Raw genomic sequence first — 14,813 nt, 5'->3', positions numbered from 1 at the left:
CTCATTATGGAGACCTAAGAAATAGAAGGCAATGGCAACCCACTCCAGTACTCTTGCCTGGAAAATCCTATGGACGGAGGAGGCTGGTAGGCTGCAGTCCACGGGGTCACTAAGAGTCAGACAGGACTGAGCGACTTCACTTTCACTTTTCACTGTCATGCACTGGAGAAGGAAATGGCAACCCACTCTAGTGTTCTTGCCTGGAGAATCCCAGGGACGGGTGACCTGGCTGGGTGTCGTCTCTGGGGTCGCACAGAGTCGGACACGACTGAAGTGACTTAGTAGCAGCAGCAAGAGATATACACAGGAGAACAAATTGTGCCATTTAAAGTACACCAATCCTTCAGGAAAGATTTTTTGCTTCTGGTTGACTTAATTCTGAACTAGGACTAAGTTAGTAAGATGTTGAACACACTGTAAAGTACATATGGAAACAACAAGTTCATGTTTGACACAGGCTTGGAGTGAATAAAGGAAGAATCAATTATAATAATAATGAAAATGCAGCTGTTCTCTCTTTTTGTTTCTCTCACAACTGTCTGTTTTAAATGTAATGCTTCTGCTTTTTAATGGAAGTACTCTTTTCAGTAGTTTGCTGCTTTTTCTATAGAAAGGAAGTATAATAGGTATAATCAAGACTATAGAGTGGTGATAATAGGAGGAACAGAAAATGAGATAAGTGATTGTAAAGTGGATGAGATTTTTCAAATGCTGCAATTTTGTTTAAAAAAAAAAAAAAGACCAATGCTTTAGAACTGATTTGAAGGCTTAAATATACCTGGAATAATGCTGACACTTGTATCAGCATCATTCTAAATGCACACACTATACCCGGCCCAGAGTTCCTCCTAAGAGAAACTATGCTTCAGAGTTTTAGTGGAGAAACAGAGAAAGAATATGAACCACTTTAAAATGAACTGAAAATAATAACTAAAGACAAAGGAATTGACTTAGAAATTAAAATTTATACTACTTACATATTTACTCTGCAATTTAAAAGATCCTATTAATATGTACATTATTACACAACTAAAAAGATGTAGGAAAAAAGAGCAAAAAAAATCATTACCATGTTCATTGCTTTTGTCTAGAGTGACAAGTTAACTCTAGGTAAACTTGGTAAATATGAATACATTTTGACATGTCAAGCTAATTTATTTTAGTTTACCTTAATTTATTCTTAGGACTTCCCTGGTGGCTCAGACAGTAAAGCATCTGTCTACAATGCGGGAGACCTGGGTTCAATCCCTGGGTTGAGAAGATCCCCTGGAGAAAGAAATGGCAATCCTCTCCAGTACTATTGCCTGGAAAATCCTATGGACAGAGGAGCCTGGTTTTCCTGAAGAATCCCATGGACAGAGGAGCCTGGCAGGCTACAGTCCAAAGGGTCACAAAGAATAGGATACAACTGTAATGACGTAGCATGCATCAATGCAATTTATATTTTAAGCTGAAAAATAAATAGTTCAGGATTACAGAAACATTCTCTGCAAGACTTATGATCTTATCTGATAAACTGAAACTTTTTGATCATAAAAATGTTTGTGAAAATTTAAAATGTCAGATTTTTTAAAAGAGGAATGCTAAAAATAGAGTGGTTATTAAAAAGCTTATTTTTAAATTTTAATGCAACATTTCTCCTTGGAAATGTTTATCATGAATATCATATTTGCTTAAATAACTGATTTTGTTTTTTAATTTTATGATATTAAGATGTTTCAAGTACTTAAATTTGCAGGTTGTTGTAAAAATGTATTAGATTTTGTCTTACCTGAAATTTGGGGATGATTTTTTTTTTTTAATAGAGACTGTCTTTCTATAATCTTTGGTTAAATATTGATATATTAAAATAATAAGTAGTAATATTTACTTATGCAAATGGTATGCTGTAAATATAGGGTTATATGCAATGAGACAAAAACATCAAATTATTCTACTTACTTCTGCATTAATGTTGAACCAATTTTCATTATAAAAATAAAAAGACAGTTTTTGGAGGAGGAGGGCTTTCACCCAAAAGAATAAACTTACTGATCATTACTACTTAGCAACTGGATCATAGCTACTAGGGAGAAAGAATTCACAACTATTCATGTTTGGTAATTATTATGAAATTAACCTTCCTTCCAAAGAAATAAGTATTCACCAGATGAAATTTCAATTTTCATATGTGTGGTTAATGTTATAATTCCTTAAATTTGAAGACAAAATATACACAAAATTAGTCATTTTTGCAATATATTGTTTTTCCATCCATTTTCTCTTTTTTTCAAGTCCCATGTTTCACATTTTACTTATCTTTAAAATTTTTATTGAAATATAATTCACATATCATAAGATTCACCCATTCAAAGTGTACAAATCACTCCTGTTTCAGTATATTCACAGGGTTGTGTAGCCATCCTCATGACCTAATTTTAAAATATTTACATACTCTCCCTAAAGGAGCATTCTACCCATCAATAATCACTCTTAATCCTGTGTCCCTAGAGCCCTAAGCCATCGTTCATTTACTTTCTGTCACTATAAACATGTATATTCTGGATATTTCATATTCAGTGAAATCATATACTAAAATGTGGCTTTTTGTGTGACCATTTTCAGTTAGCATACTGCTTTCAAATTTAATCTATCAGTATTTCATTTCTTTTTATTATTGAGTAATACATATTCCATTGGAGGCTAGACTACATTTTATTATCACTTCATTAATTGATGGATATTTAAGTTGTTTTTACTTATTGGCTATTAGGTAGAATACTTCTCTGAACACTTATTTACAAGCTTTTATGTGGGTGCATCTTTTCATTTCTCTTGAGTGTATGCCTATGGGAAGGGATAACTCAGTAACATGGAAACTACTGGGCTTCCCCAGTGACTCAGTGGTAAAGAATCAACCTTCTATGCAGGAGCTGCAGAAGACTCTGGCTCCATCCCTGGGTCAGGAAGATCCCCTGGAAGAGGGTATGACAACCCACTCTAGTATTCTTGCCTCGAGAGTTCCATGGACAGAGGAGTCTGGTGGCTACAGTCCACAGGGTCTCAAAGAGTTGGACACGACTTAACACTCACTCATGGTAGCTTATAACATTTTGAGGAACTGCCAGTTTTCCAAAAGAGACTACCACAAATGCGAACTTCTCTGAGGACTTCTGTGGTTGGCTTAGAGGGTAAAGAATACGCTGGCAATGCGGAAAACCTGGATTTGATCTTTGGATCGGGAAGATCCCCTGGAAAAAGAACAGCTATGCATTTCAGTGTTAGTGCCTGGAGAATCACCATGGACAGAGGAGCATGGAAGGCTAGAGTCCATGGGGTTGAAAAGAGGGGGACACGACTAAGCACATTACCACTGTCCACTACCATTAGCAAGGTATGAGGGCTCTGACTTTGCAATAACTTTACAAATGCTTTGTTATTTTCTATTTTGTTATAGACACTGTCATGGGCTTGAAGTCATATCTCATTGTGGTTTTGATTCAGCTCAGTTTAGTCACTCAGTCATGTCCGACTCTTTGCGACATCAAGAACTGCAGCACACCAGTCTTCCTGTCCATCACCAACTCCTGGAGCTTACTCAAACTCACGTCCATCAAGTCACTGATGCCATCCAACCATCTCATCCTCTGTGGTCCTCTTCTACTCTTGCCTTCAATCTTTCCTACCATCAGGGTCTTTTCCATGACTCAGTTCTTCACATCAGGTGCCCAAATAATTAAAGAGTCAGCTTTAGCATCAGGCCTTCCAATGAATATTCAGAGTTGATCTCCTTTAGGATGGACTGATTGGATCTCCTTGCAGTCCAAGGGACTCTCAAGAGTCTTCTCCAACATCGCAGTTCAAAAGCATGAATTCTTCAGTGCTCAGCTTTTTTACAGTCCAACTTTCACATCCAAACATGACTACTGGAAAAATCATAGCTTTGAATAGATGGACCTTTACTGGTAAAGTAATGTCTTTGCTTTTTATTTTTTTTATTTTTTTTTAAAATTTATTTATTTATTTTTAATTTTTACTTTACAATTCTGTATTGGTTTTGGCATAGATTGACATGAATCCACCACAGGTGTACATATCTAGGTTAGTCATAGCTTTTCTCTCAAGTAGCAAGCATCTTTTAATTTCATGGCTGCAGTCACCATCTGCAATGATTTGGGAAATAAATAATAATAATAATAAAAGTCTCTCACTGTTTCCATTGTTTCTCCATCTATTTGCCATGAAGTGATGGAACCAGATAGCATGATCTTGATTTTCTGAAAGTTGAGTTGAAAGTCAGCTTTTTCTCTCTCTTCTTTCACTTTCATCAAGAGGCTCTTTATTTCTTCCTCATTTTCTGCCATAAGGGTGGGATCATCTGCATATCTGAGGTTATTCATATTTCTCCCAGCAATCTTGATTCCAGGTTGTGCTTCATCCAGACCAACATTTCTCCTAATGTACTCTCCATATAAGTTAAAAAAGCAAGGTTACAGTATACAGCCTTGACGTGCCACTTTCCTGATTTGGAACCAGTCTGTTGTTCCATGTTGGGTTTTAACTGTTGCTTCTTGATCTGCATTTAGATTTTCCAGGAGACCGGTCAGGTGGTCTGGTATTCCCATCTCTTAGAATTTTCCACAGGTTGTTGTGATCCACATAGTCAAAGGCTTCAGCATAGTCAATAAAGCAGAAGTTGATGTCTTTCTACTAGAAAGCTCTTCAGGAAAATTAGAGATACCAAGAGAACATTTCATGCAAAGAATGGTAAAATAAAGGACAAAAATGGTATGGACTTAACAGAAGCAGAAGGTTTAAGAAGAGGTGGCAAGAATACACAGCAGAACTATTCAAAAGAGATCTTCATGACCCAGAAAGCCAAATGCTGTGATTGCTCACTTAGAGCCAGACATCCTGGAATGTTAAGTCAAGTGGGCCTTAGGAAGCATCACTATGAACAAAGCTAGTGGAGGTGATGGAATTCCAGTGGAGCTATTTCAAAACCTGAAAGATGATGCTGTGAAAGTGCTGCACTCAATATGCCAGCAAATTTGGAAAACTCAGCAGTGGCCACAGGACTGGCAAAGGTCAGTTTTCATTCCAATCCCAAAGAAAGGCAATGCCGAAGAATGCTCAAACTACCACACAATTGCACTTATCTCACACGTTAGCAAAGTAATGCTCAAACTTCTCCAGGCCAGGCTTCAACACTGCATGAACTGTGAACTTCCAGATGTTCAAGCTAGATTTAAAAAAGGCAGAGAACCAGAAATCAAATTGCCACCATCTGTTGTATCATTGAAAAAGTTCCAGAAAAACATCTACTTCTTTTTTACTGAATATGCCAAAGCATTTGACTGTGTGGATCACAGCAAACTGTGGAAAAACTTTGATGGGAATGCCAGACCACCTGACATGTCTTCTGAGAAATCTGTATGCAGGTCAAGAAGCAACAGTTAGAACTGGGCATGGAAAAACAGACTTTCCAAATTGGGAAAGGAGTACATCAAGGCTGTATATTGTCACTCTGCTTATTTAACTTCTATGCAGAGTACATTATGAAACTGCTGGGCTGGATGAAGCACAAGCTGGAATTAAGATTGCCAGGAGAAATATCAATAATATCAGATATACAGAAGACACAACACTTATGGCAGAAAGCAAAATGGAACTAAAGAGCCTTTTAATGAATGTGAAAAAGGAGAGAGAAAATGCTGGCTTAAAATTCAACATTAACAAATCTAAGATCATGGCATCTGGTCCCATAATTTCATGGGAAATAGATGAGGAAACAATGGAAACAATGAGAGACTTTATTTTCTTGGCCTCCAAAATTAGTGTGGATGGTGACAGCCACAAAATTAGTGTGGATGAAATTAAAAGAGGCTTGCTCCTTGGAAGAAAAGCTATGACCAACATAGAAGGCATATTAAAAAGCACAGACATTACTTTGCCAACAAAGGTCCGTCTAGTTAAGGCTATGGTTTTTCCAGTAGTCACATATTGACGTGAGAGTTGGACTATAAAGATAGCTCAACGCTGAAGAATTGATCTTTTTGGACTGTGGTGTTGAAGACTCTTGAGAGTCCCTTGGACTGCAAGGAGATCCAACCAGTCAATCCTAAAGGAAATCAGTCCTGACTATTCATTGGAAGGGCTCCTGCTGAAGCTGAAACTCCAGTACTCTGGTCACCTGATGTGAAGAAGGGATTCATTGGACAAGACACTGATGCTGGGAAAGATTGAAGGTGGGAGGAGAAGGAAACAGCAGAGGATGAGATGCTTGGATGGCATCACCGATTCAAAGGACTTGAGTTTGAATAAGCTCTGGGAGTTGTTGATGGACAGGGAAGCCTGGCATGCTAAGTCCATGGGGTCACAAAGAGTCAGACATGATAAGTGACTGAACTGAACTGAGATGTATTTATGGAACTCTCTTGCTTTTTCCATGATCCAGAAGATGTTGGCAATTTGATCTCTGGTTCCTCTGCCTTTTCTAAACCAGCTTGAACATCTGGAAGTTCACAGTCCATGTACCCTTGAAGCCTGGCTTGGAGAATTTTGAGTGTTACTTTGCTAGCATGTGAGATGAGTGTAATTATGTGGTAGTTTGAACATTCTTTGGCATCACCTTTCTTTGGGATTGGAGGGAACATTGACCTTTGCCAGTCCTGTGGTCACTGCTGAGTTTTTAAATTGGTTGGCATATTGAGTGCATTGCTTTAACAGCATCATATTTTAAGATTTGAAACAGCTCAACTGGAATTCCATTGCCTCCACTAGCTTTGTTCATAGCGATGCTTCCAAAGTCCCACTTGACTTCACATTTCAGGATATCTGGCTCTAGATGAATGATCACAGCATCATGGTTATCTGGGTCATGAAGATCTTTTTGTATAGTTCTTCTATGTATTCTTGCCATGTCTTCTTAATATCTTCTGCTTCTTTTAGGTCCATACCAATTGTCCTTCATTTTGCCCATAATTGCATGAAATGTTCCCTTGGTATCTCTAATTGTCTTGAAGAGATCTCTAGTCTTTCCCATTCTATTGTTTTGCTCTATTTCTTTGCATTGATCATTGAGGAAGTCTTTTGTATCTCTCCTTGCTATTTTTGGGGACTTTGCATTCAAATGAGTGCATCTTTCCTTTTCTCCTTTGCCTTTAGCATCTCTTCTTTTATCAGCAATTTGTAACTCCTCCTCAGACAGCTGTTTTTCCTTTTTGAATTTCTATTTCTTTGAAATGCTTTTGATCACTGCCTCCTGCACAATGTCACAAACTTTTCCCAACATTCTTCAGGCACTCAATATATCAGATCTAATCCCTTGAATCCATTTGTCACTTCCCACTCTATAATTATAAGGGATTTAATTTAGGTCATACCTGAATGGTCTAGTGGTTTTCCCTACTTTCTTGAATATAAGTCTGAATTTTGCAGTAAGGAGTTCATATCAGAGCCACAGTCAGCTTCCAATCTTGTTTTTGCTGACTGTATAAAGCTTCTCCATCTTTGGCTGCAAAGAATATAATCAGTCTGATTTTGGTATTGACCATCTGGTGATTGATGTCCATGTGTAGTCTTCTCTTGTGTTGTTGGAAGAGGGTGTTTGCTATGACCAGTGTGTTCTCTTGGCAAACTCTGTTAGCCTTTGCCCTGCTTCATTCCGCATTCCAAGGCCAAATTTGCCTGTTACTCCAGGTGTTTCTTGACTTCCTACTTTTGCATTCAGTCCCCTATAATGAAAAGGATATCTGTTTTGGATGTTAGTTCTAAAACGCCTTGTAGGTCTTCATAGAACCGTTCAACTTCAGCTCCCTCAGCATTACTGGTTGGGACATAGACTTGGATAACTGTGATATTGAATGGTTTGCCTTGGAAACTAAGAAAGATCATTCTGTCATTTTTGAGATTGCATCCAAGTACTGCATTTCGGACTCTTTTGTTGACCATGATGGCTACTCCATTTCTTCTAAGGGATTCCTGCCCACAGTAGTAGATATAATGGTCATCTGAGTTAAATTCACCCATTCCAATCCATTTTAGTTCACTGATTCCTAGAATGTCGACATTCACTCTTGCCATCTCCTGTTGACCACTTCTAATTTGCCCTGATTCTTGGACCTAACATTCCAGGTTCCTATACAATATTGTTCTTTACGGTATTGGACTTTAATTCTGTCATCAGTCACATCCAAAACTTGGCATTGTTTTTGCTTTGGCTCTTCATTCTTCATTCTTCTGGAGTTATTTCTCCACTGATCTCCAGTAGCATACTGGGTACCTATCAACCTGGGATATTCATCTTTCAGTTTCCTATCTTTTGCCTTTTCATATTAATATTTCTCTAGTAACTTATGATGTTGGGAATCTTTTTTGTGTGAATATGGTCCACTAATATAATAACTGTTGAACTGAATACAGAGAATTTTATGAAACTCCTCATAGTCACAAACTGAAGTACAGATTCTAACTCCATGATATACTCCATGATATAAAGTGACCTTAGGTAAATGACTTAGCTTCAGTACTTGAGCATCATGATTTTAAAATTGAGTTAATTTTAACATCTGTCATATGGGATAATTGTGTAGATTAAGTGAGGTAATGTAAGCATTTTGGAAATTGCCTGAAATATGTATTTCCAACAAATGTCAGTTCTTAATAGTCATCATCATTGTCATTATCAGTATCAAATCAATACCATTCTCTTAAAATTATTAAAATGAATAATAATCTGATTTAGACAAGATTTTTTTCTAAGAACATTTCAGAACAGCAGCATATTTCTAAAACAAAAGGCAAATGATTTTATAATTCAAAATTACAATTTATTATTTAAATTACCAATAAAAATATATAAGTACATTTTTGCTAATCTGCTTTACAAAGTAATACTACACACACACATACACACATATGCACTGCAGCTTAGTGATTTATTACATTTTTAATGTGAATTCTGTAGGTTTGAATAGAATTCAAAGATATTTTGGAATTTCTTTTTAATTCTCTAAGGCTTATTTTATTTTATATTAAAGAAGTAAAGAAATATTAGATTTTCTCTTACAGTTTTCAGTCAACTGCTTTTTTCACGCTAGGAGCCAAGATCTTCAAGACTGAAACACAGAATTTTGACAGGACTTCACTTGTAATATTATGTGTATTGTGCTTAGTCGCTCAGTCATATCCAACTCTTTGTGATCCCATGGACTGAAGCATGCCAAGATCTTCTGTCCATTGAATTTTCCAGGCAAGAACACTGGAGTAGGTAGCCATTCATTTCCCCAGGGGATCTTTCCAACCCAGAGATCGGACCAGGTTTCCTGAATTGCAGATGAATTCTTTACCATCTGAGCTACCAGGAAAGCTCATTACTTATACTACATAAATCAATTATAATATGTGTGATATACTAGTACATGTTTGCTCAGTGACATCCACAGCTCTTTGCAACCTTACAGACTGTATCCCACCAGGCTGCTCTGTCCATGGGACTTCCCCAGTAAGCATACTGGAGTGGGTTGCCCTTTCCTCCTCCAGGATATCTTCCCGACCCAGGGATCAACCCATGTCTCTTGTCTCTCCTTCACTGCAGGTGGATTCTTAACCACTGAGTCACTGGGTATGCTACTGACATGTCAAATGAATTTACTGTTACTTGACCTCCTGTTTAAAATAGAAGCTTTATCTTGTCTCATTAAATATTTTTTAAAAGAGTGGATAAAAATTTAGAGCACGATTTTTCTGATTTTAGAAATGAATAAACTACTGCCTGGAGAGGGACAGTGTTGAATTAAGGCTCGAATGATGCATGCAGGGATTTAATTCTACACATAGCACTTTAGAACTGGAGTAGGCCTTCTCATGTGGTGGAAAAGACTTGCATGTTTTATAAATGAGCTATCTGTACTCTGCATTTGGTTGGATTCAGACAATATCGACAGTAATTACCTGTTTTCTATGTAAAGTACAGCTCTGTAAGTAAAATATACATTTTTTTAATGGTTTTGTTCAAACATGTATAAAGTTATGCACTATACAGTTCTTTATATAGGTTGTCTTCCAACTGTAACCCAATTTAAAGACTTAACAAATAAAGTGGGCAACAATTTGAAGCCTCTCTCAAATACAAATACAATCTGAAATATATAGTGAAATGATTTGCCAAAAATGAAACCCATTAAAGCATCTTTCATATACATAAATGATCAAGATTATATGGGGAGATAATTTGCTAAAAATTAACTACTGATTAGAAGTAAAAACGATTTAAGGGAATCTTAAATATCTTGCACATATCTGTCAAACTTCTGTAAAAACCCAACAAGCACTGAGGTTAAGTATACTTATTAAAGTCCATGTTGTTAAGCCATGTAATGAAGGTGATTTCACAAATTTACACATGTAAGGGAAAAACATTTAATATGAGTCAGAGTGTGCAATACTTTATAGTCAAGTCCAAAACCACTTAAAGGAAATTAATTATATTTTTTACACTCTGCCAGAGACATCATATGTCTGCAGAGGTTGATTTGCTCTGTGGAATTTGCAACAAACAAACAAACTCCACAAGTGTACACTATTTGGGCCTTTGTATGAAAGTCAATAAAAATGTAATAGTAAATTTTATTATTTTTTATTTTTATGACACTAATAACCATGTGTTACTCATCAGAAAAAAATGACAAGGAAAATTAGATAACTGCTATCAATAAAACTCATGACTCAAAAGGGAGTTATTTATTATTACAGACATAAATCATAACTGCTTCCTCTGGCTGGAATAGAATTTTCTTACACCCTTTACTGAAGGGAATTGCAGAATATCACCTCAGTTTTCTTAGCAAAAGCAATAGAGAACAGGATGTTGAATTCAAAAAGTTAAAAGTTAAAAGGATTAGAAAGAGGTTTGTGATTGCTTGCTGGGGAAATTTAAATACATATAAGACATGGTGTAAAGAATATTAGGTCAGAAATCAAATTTAGTTCTCTCTCTTTTTCTCACTGAGCACTCATGTCAAAGTCTAAGCTCCTCCCTAGGTATGTAAGGAAGAATGATGCATTTTGAACATGCTATGAGTTTTTCAATTTGCAGGAAAAAAACATTTATTTCCTTCAAAAGTGTTATATTAGAACAAAGTATATGATACATGTATATAAGCACAGAAGACTGTATCTTGTGAAGTCAAAAAAAAAAAAAAATGTTTTTAAGGTGTTACTCTTTAATGCTGAAGTGTGAATAGGCACCAGTCAGGTGAGCAAAATGTTGCCATTATTTCAGAGTCCCAAATAACATCCTTGGAGATCAAATATTTGAGTGTGATTCAGAAATATGAGGACAGATGGTTTGATATGGAACGATCTTGGATAATATGGGAAAATGATGGAGACTGTATAGGTAAACAAAACACACCACCAATTAGAGTTCTGAATTACTCCTTTTGGTTTGGTGAGAGTTATTTTGGTTTGGTGAAAGTAGTTCATTAATATGATCCAGACAGCTTTCAATAATACTGGGGAATGTACAATTTATGGAATATTTTACTTGCTGAAAAAAGGTGCTTGAACTAGATGATCTAGAACTAGATTGGTCTTCACCTATTCTGCGCAATGGGAAAACAGAAATGCAACATGAATTTGAATGGCCCAAATAGTAATTTGACATTGTACAAGGGGCAGTGAACAAGATCATCCCCCCAAAAAAGAAATGCAAAAAGAAAAAAATGGTTGTCTGAGGAGGGCCTACAAATAGCTAAGAAGAGAAGCAAAAGGCAAAGGAGAAAAGAAAAGAATACCTATCTGAAGGCAGAGTTCCAAAGAATAGCAGGAGAAATAAGAAAGCCTTCTTCAGTATTCAATGAAAAGAAATAGAGGAAAACAATAAAATGGGAAAGACTAGATCTCTTAAAGAAAATTAGAGATAACAAAGTAAATTTTATGCAAAGATGAGCATAAAAAAGGACAGAAATATTATAAATATAAAAGAAGCAGAAGATGTTAAAAAAAAAAAAGATGGCAAGAAAACACAGAAGGACTATACCAAAAAGATCTTAATAACCCAGATAAACACGATGATGTGATCGCTCACCAAGTGTCAGACATCCTGGAATCTGAAGTCAAGTGGGCCTTAGGAAGCATCACTATGAACAAAGCTAGTGGAGGTGATGGAATTCCAGTGGAGCTATTTCAGATCTTAAAAGACAATGCAATGAAAGTGCTGCACTCAATATGCCAGCAAATGTGGAAAACTCAGCAGTGGCCACAAGACTGGAAAATGTCAGTTTTCATTCTAATTCCAAAGAAAGGCAATGCCAAAGAATGTTCAAACTACCACACAATTGCACTTATCTCACATGCTAGCAAAGTAATGCTCAAAATTCTTCAAGCCAGGCTTGAACAGTATGTGAACCGAGAATTTTCAGATGTTCAAGCTGGATTTAGAAAAAACAGAGGAACCAGATATCAAATTGCCAAAATATGTTGGATCATAAAAAAAGCAAGAGAATTCCAGAAACATCTTCTTTTTTATTGATTACGCCAAAGCCTTTAACTGTGTGGATCACAGCAAACTGTGGAAAAACTTAGAGATGGGAATACCAGACCACCTGACCTGTCTCCTGAGAAATCTGCATGCAGGTTAAGAAGCACCAGTTAGAACCAGACGTGGAACAACAGACTGGTTCCAAATCAGGAAAGGAGTACGTCAATGCTGTATATTGTCATCCTGCTTTTTAACTTATATGCAGAGTACATCAGGAGAAATGCTGGGCTGGATGAACAAGTAGCTGGGATCAAGATTGCTGTGAAAAATATCAATAACCTCAGATATGCAGATGACACCACCCATATGGCAGAAAGAACTGATGAGCTTCTTGATAAGGTGAAAGAGGAGAGTGAAAAAGCTGACTTAAAACTCAACATTAAAAAAAACTAAGATCATGCCATCTAGTCCCATCACTTCATGGCAGTTAGATGGCAAAACAATGGAAGCTGTGAGAGACTTTATTTTTGGGGCTCCAAAATCACTGCAGATGGTGACTGCCACCATGAAATTAAAAGATGCTTGCTCCTTGGAAGAAAAGCTATGACCAATCTAGAAAGCATATTAAAAAGCACTGACATTATTTATGTGTTGTCTGTCTAGTCAAACTATGGTTTTTCCAGTAGTCATGTGAGGATGTGAGATTTGGAATATAAAGAAAGCTGAAGAATTGATGCTTTTGAACTATGATGTTGGAGAAGACTCTCAAGAGTCTCTTGGACTGCAAAGAGATAAAACAAGTCAACCCTAAAGGAAATCAGTCCTGCATATTCATTGGAAGGACTAATGCTGAAGCTGAAACTCGAATATTTTGGCCAACTGATGTGAAGAACTGATCATTTGAAACAACTCTGATGCTGGGAAAGATTGAAAGCAGGAGGAGAAGGGGGGATGATAGAGGATGAGATGGTTGGATGGCATCACCGACTTGATGGACATGAGTTTGAGCAAGCTCTGGGAGTTGGTGATGGACAGGGAAGCCTGGTGTGCTGCAGTCCATGGGGTTGCAAAGAGTCTGACACAACTGAGCCTCTTAACTGATCTGAACTGAAATAGTATTTAGACAGAAAAAAAAGAAAGAAATATTATTTAACCAGAAAAGAGTCTCTTGAGAGTCCTTTGGATAGCAAGGAGATCAAACCAGTCAATCCTAAAGCAAATCAGTCCTAAATATTCACTGGAAGGACTGATGCTGAAGCTGAAGTTCCAATCCTTTGGACCACTGATGTGAAGAGCCAACTCATTGGAAAAGACCCTGATGTTGGGAAAAGTTGAGCACAGGAGGAGAAGGGGATAACAGAAGATGAGATGGTGGGAAGGCATCAACCACTCAGTGCATATGAGTTTGAGAAGCTCTGGAAGATGATGAAGGATAGGGAAGCCTGGTGTGCTTGCCACCCATGGGGTCACAAAGAGTCAGACATGAATTAGTGACTGAACAGCAGCAACGCAACAGTACTCTCATCAGTTGCCACATTTCATAATTAAGAACTAGCTTTGGGTTGGAGATCAGATTTTCAGAAAATTCATATCAAAATGCAAATACTATTGTAGAAGTTTGCACATCAGCACATGTAACACATCAGCATGGTCTAGTACTTCATTTACAAATCCTAGAGAACTTATCAAATTTTAAATCCTGTGAAGCAACATTAATGGCTAATGATTATCACTAAGAAGAACTTGGAATAATCAGGATCTTTCCATTTCTAATTTTCTTTGATAAGCTTATTTTATGACATACTTGGAAGATGAAAAGGCACAGAAGATCTTTCATATTCATACTTGGAAATGAGGGTCACTAAAAAAATACCAGTGGGAACATTCATTTTCATTTCAAGTTTTGAAATGATAACCTTCAGAATTATGAATATAGCCAATTGAGTATTTTGTCATAAAAAGTATTCCTACTGAGACTGTGCAGACAGAATTAGATACAGATTTCTCTTCATAAGAATAATATATTTTCTAGTATGAGGAGAGAGTGTGATGAGAAGAAGAGATCTAAAAAAGCAGTAAAAGCAATGTGAATGTTCAAGGGAAAAAGTCCATGAATATATTAAGGAAGAAAAATAAAGAAAAGGTGATTGATTGTACAATTAAAGAAATCAAGCTGCTACCATAGTACCCACGAAAATTAGATTTAAAGATTTGCTAATAAAAATTGTATTTTCTTTCTTAAAGAAAATCCCATGAAATTAGCCTATTGATAACTACAGTAAAAACAAATTGGTATTCAATTAAAATATTTATTTTAAATTGCAACCTATCATTTAACGGAAATCAATTA

Source organism: Oryx dammah, unplaced genomic scaffold (assembly GCF_014754425.2).
Source record: "Oryx dammah isolate SB20612 unplaced genomic scaffold, SCBI_Odam_1.1 HiC_scaffold_2, whole genome shotgun sequence".
Lineage (NCBI taxonomy): Eukaryota > Metazoa > Chordata > Mammalia > Artiodactyla > Bovidae > Oryx > Oryx dammah.
This window is presented reverse-complemented; position numbering follows the sequence as displayed.